Source organism: Hibiscus syriacus, unplaced genomic scaffold (assembly GCF_006381635.1).
Source record: "Hibiscus syriacus cultivar Baekdansim isolate YM2019G1 unplaced genomic scaffold, ASM638163v2 tig00110633_pilon, whole genome shotgun sequence".
Lineage (NCBI taxonomy): Eukaryota > Viridiplantae > Streptophyta > Magnoliopsida > Malvales > Malvaceae > Hibiscus > Hibiscus syriacus.
The window spans coordinates 646,442-652,005 of NW_024062806.1; the positions used below are offsets into that span (position 1 = coordinate 646,442).

At 35.9% G+C, this 5,564-nt stretch overlaps 1 pseudogene; it reads left to right on the top strand.

Annotated features, from left to right (window-relative positions):
- Positions 1-786: 786 nt before the first annotated feature.
- LOC120136483 lies at positions 787-4,856 on the top strand (annotated as a pseudogene).
- The last annotated feature ends 708 nt before the right edge of the window (positions 4,857-5,564 follow it).

Genomic DNA, 5,564 nt, shown 5'->3' on the forward strand with positions numbered 1-5,564 from the left:
ATCAGTGACAGTAACCTGTCGTACCGCATAACTTTTCTATAAAAAATCCACACCCCAAAAAGAAAATGAGAATTTTGAAGGACAAATTGTGTTAAATCAGCACACAAAAAAAGGACGGCTTAGATTGATTTTAAAACTATCCGTCCGATCATTTTCATTACTGAATCCAGCGGTCACAATTTATCGTAGTTAAGCAGAAGCCCATTTATATAGCGAGAAGAAGACCGACGGTCGACTCTTTTGCTTATCCCTCTAATAATTGTTTTCTCGATCCATTTTTCTTAAACTTCCAATAAAAAAATTATTCCTTTTCTATTTTTAATAATATTAATAACTAATTGGTCTAGGGTTTCTTGATCTACACCTTTTTCTTTCCTTCTTCTGCGTTTCTGTGTGTTTTTGTTGTATTTCTTTTACTTCGTCGCTGAAAAGATTTAAGGAATTGAAGAAAGGGTTTTCGACGTTGGAGGAACAATTAGAGAGCACTTCTATACCGGTAATTGTTACTGGTTTATTCTTTATTTTAGATTTTTTTTGGGATCTAGTTTTGAATTTCTCTTAGAGAAGGGGGTGCCATATTGGATTAGGGTTTTGTTGTACCAAGCTTATTCTGATGTAAAGATTTGAGCTATTTTCTTGTTAATGTTAGATAGTTTTCTCAAATTTAAATCAGCAAGCTAGTTTTTCTTTACTTGCGATTTTAATTTTCCATGCATGATTGAAAATGATTAAATGTGAATTTGGGTTTTCTCTCTCTCTTTTTGGGTGTTTTATATAGTTCAATGTGTTGGATTTGTGGTTCGTAAGGATGGGTAATGTAAATAATTTAACGAGATGGGTAAAATTCAGGATTTGGGTAAATGCATGCAGGAGGTGCTTTAATTCAACTACGAATAAGTTCAATTAATTCTCATGCTGTTTAATTTCTTTTTCATCGTTGGAAAAGCTTTACATCTGGATGTATTCGCTGTTTAATGGGGCAATTTTGATCACCATAAATGTTCTTTTCGATTTGTTCTAGCGAATTTGGCTATTTCAAAAGATAAATAGTTCAAGAAAGTAGACAAAATGGTCAAAAGATTTTATATTTGGGTAAATTGCTAAGAAGAGTTGATATAAACTTGCTTAAAACTTTTACTTACCTTTTCTCTTGTAGTTGTAGTTACAAAGTGGGTTTATAGTTACTGTAGAAATCAATTTGGATAATTTTGCACCTATGATTGATATCTTCAGAGTGCGTTGATTAAATCAGCAGCTCCTTTTCACTGAATAAAGGGATATAAAAGAAAGGTGTTTTGGCTGAGATGTTGGCAAAGCGAGATACATTTGCAGGAGAGTATTACTGTGACCCATATGAGCCTCCAGGTGAATCTGAGGGATCTGGCAGCTCGGGACGAATTGATGCCAAGATTACTGCTTCAGAAGGTTCAAGTGCCCCACAGAGAAAATGCATCAATTCAAGTGCTCCAAAGAGAAAATGTATCAGTTTGAACCCTGATAAAATCGACACTTTAGGTGTCAGTATGCAAGTTCTTTCTCTGTCAAAAATGTCACAGTCTGAAAGAAAGGGTTCGATACATAGGTTGAAAGATGAATTGGAACAGATTCGGATGCTTCAGAAGAAAGTTGAGTTGCAAAGGACATATGGGGTCACTATGTCGTCTTCCAGTGATATTCTTAGTTGCAGTAACGGACAGGTTTTACCTCATGCACGGGATTTTCAGAAATCATCCATGATAACTTCCGGACCCGGGAAGAAAGGGAATCCTTTGAGTGGAAAGGCACGTGGTCTTAATCGGTCTTTTTCTGGGAAATCTGAGTCGGCAAAGCATGCTTCAGCAGTAAACACCTCAAATATTATGTTGATGAAGCAGTGTGAGGGTCTTCTAAAACGACTGATGGGCCATCAGTACGGGTGGGTTTTCAACCAACCGGTAGATATAGTCAAGTTGAATATTCCAGATTACTTTAATGTGATAAAGCACCCGATGGATCTAGGAACAGTTAAAAAGAAGATAGCATCAGATGCGTATGGAAGCCCCTTGGAGTTTCATGATGACGTGAAGCTTACTTTCAATAATGCAATGACCTATAATCCCCCTGGAAATGATGTCCACATAATGGCTGATACCCTTAACAAGTTTTTTGAGGTAAGGTGGAAAAACTTTGAGAAGAAATTACCCGTTATTGGTTCCCAGTTGGTACAAAGTAAAGCTCATTCAGAGGACTTGGAGACTTCTAAGTCAATGCCTCCTTCAAAAAAGAGAAAGACAACCTCAATGACCCAAGAAATTATAAAGGAACCTGTAAAGAGAATGACGTATGAGGAAAACACAATATAGGCAGACAACTGGAATCTTGCTCTCTGAAATGCCTGTGCATATCATCGATTTCTTGAGAGAGCACAGTTCAAATGGAAATGAATCTGGAGAAGAAGAAATTGAGATCGATATTGATGGCCTCAGTGATGATAGCTTGTTCACGTTGAAGAGACTTTTAGATGACCATTTGCAAGAAAAACAAAAACCCCAAGTTAGAGGTGATCCTTGTGAAATTGAGGTACATCACCTTATAAAGGCTGAAAAATTGGCACCGGTGCTTGCTTTGGATGCTCCAATATGTATTTGTATAAACACGAAGTGGTCAAATACTTCTAAATCTTATTTACTTTTGTTTACTTTTTGGGAAATTTTATGATTCAGGTAATGAATGAATCTGCACCGAGTAATTCATCCATGCAACAAGGAAAAGGTCATCTTTCAAATCACTTTGCTTAATAATTAACCCGCCTTCTGAGCTATGTTTTCCTTCTGACTTGTTTTCTGTCCTTTTCATTTGCAGGGAATGACCAAGCTGATGAGGATGTTGACGTTGGGGGAAATAAGCCTCCTGTATCAAGCTATCCACCCGTGGAGATGGAGAAAGATACAGGCCATAGAAGTGCAAAGTCTGTCAGCTCAAGCAGCTCTAGAGGTAATCGCACTTTTCCTTTTCCTTTGGTATGCATCATGTAATCTGTCTTCCTAAGTAAATGATGAATCTTCAGTTCCTGCATTGTTTTGGATCCAAATTCTCTGTTCTCCATGCACACCTGAGTTACCAACCAACCAACATATGGTAAACATAATTGTTAGAAAAACTAGACTTGGAAAGTTCCAACTAGAGAATTAGTTTCTTTACATTTATGCTTCTGTATGTTATTTGTTTATCTAGTCTCTTTTCGTTGCTTGTGCTGAATTTTGGTTAGGTAAATAACTTTTTTGAACTCCTCCACCCCCTGAAAAAAGAGGTAGATTAAATGCCTGTTGCCAGGTGTAATTTCCATGGCTGCTTACTTCTTTGATCTTTGCAGATTCAGACTCTGTCAGTTCGGATAGTGAATCTGATGGTGCTAAAGCATCAAGTTTGGTGGATGCAATGAAGGTGTGTGCAGGTTCTATTTAGTTTTAAATGATAATTCTGAGTTGTTTGACTTTCTAATTATATGTTTGATCCACTTTAAAGTTTACCCTTGTCCCAAGGAGTTTCGGATGGCCTGGATTACCTTTTTAACTAGCATCTTTTTGCATTGCCCCTTCAGGTACCGGAAACTATAGATTCCGTGGCTCAATTAGACGAAAAGACTAGTGCTGACAAATCTTCATAAGAATCGTGAGTGACCAAGTTTTAATGTTTATATTTTTTTCACGAGCTACTTATCTTGCTTGAATAGAAAAGCCATGAAATCATATATTCATGTAAGTTGTCAATCCGTATTCTATTTGCAGAATGTATGGGTGGGTTAGATCAGCTTGATCAGCCTTCTCAGCCAAATCCAAGTTCTGTTGAGTCAGACGGTTGCCAAGATGGTAAGTTCAATGCAGATAATGAGAGTAAAAAGGGAAAAAAAGAAAAAGAAAAAAACTGTATTTATATTCGAGTTGTGTCTTACTGTCTCTCTAATTAAAAGTATAGGGGACAGTGCTCCAACTGAGAGACAGATTTTCCTGAGAAACTCTATAGAGCTGCTTTATTGAAAAAACGATTTGCTGATACTATTATAAAGCTCGAGAAAAGGCACTTCCACAGGTTAGTTGAAAGGTTGGGTTCCTGGAACTTATGGTATGTCATACTTATTCATTTCTGATCACTTTTTGTCATGGATCAGGGAGACGTGGGGGACCCGAAAAAATTACGTCGGGAAAGAGAGGAACTAGAACTACTAAGGAAGAAAGGTTCGAACTTTAATCGAGTGTATTTGTTGTGTGTTCAACTTGCAATTTTTCACAAGTTAATACATATGTTTCCAAAATGGACAAGTTCACTTATTTGCAATCTTTGCGTATTTCAATGTTGACCAGAAAAGGCACGACTGCAAGCAGAAGCCGAGGCTGCAGAAGATGCTCGAAGACAAGCTGAAGCAGAAGCTGCAGCAGAGGCTAGACGGAAGAGGGAGCTTGAGCGAGAAGAAGCACGGCAGGCATTGCTCAAGGTGGTAGAAGAATGCATTGTATCAACATTTTTTTCTTTTAGAAAATGACACCCTTATCAATTATGGATTATATCCAAACATTTTCTGATGTTTTGTAGATGGAGAAGACTATCGAAATAAATGAGAATTCTAGGTTTCTTGAAGACTTAGAAATGCTTAGCGCTGCCCCGGTTGAGAATTTGCCAAGCTCAGTGGACGGAACATGCACAGATCACAATCTGGAAGCGCTGGGTAGTTTTAAGCTTGGGAGCAGCAACCCGTTGGAACAGCTCGGGTTGTATATGAAGGAAGATGAAGAGGAAGAAGAAGGTGATCCGAATCCTATAAATGATGCAGAGGAGGGTGAAATAGATTGAAATATGCTCATGTATTCACAACAATGTAATCGTCTTTTGTATTTTGTAATTACATTCACAAATTTGAGGGTTTAAATTTTGTCTGTAGGGTGGCTTTAGAATTCATGTTTTGTTTTAACTTTGTTTTAACTTTGTTTGCTCTTTTTGGGATTAAAATATAAGAAAATGAAAGTGAAGAGACTAAAACGGAGATCTTCAAAAATTACTCCTTTGAAACGGTAAATTTGAAGAATCTTATATTATAAAAATAGTAAAAGCTATAGTTTTGTATTCTATATCCGATTGAGGTGATTTTTTTTAATTCTAGGTAGCTTCTCAAGATTTATGCGTTTGGCTATTAATTCAAGATATTTGAATTCATTATTTTTTTAATTTATTGGTCTTAAAATTTTAATTTATATATGGGATATGAGTAAAATTCTTTCAGTTTTACAAAGAATTAGGATCGTTGGATGAGTAAAAATAAATTGTTGAAATTAATCGTAGGAAATGAGAAAATATTCACTGAAAAAAAACAATCATTAAATAGTTCTAAATCTGTGTAAAAATAAAAAATTTTACATTATGGAAGTATATCCTAACCTTTTATAAGATAGAATCTTTTTACAAAATGTAAAAATTAATTTAGTTTTACATAAATTTAAGATTGTTGGATGAGTGAAAATAAATTACTGAGATTAATAGTAAGAAATTAGAAGATATTCATTGGGAAAAGAATATAATGAGTCAATCTCAGC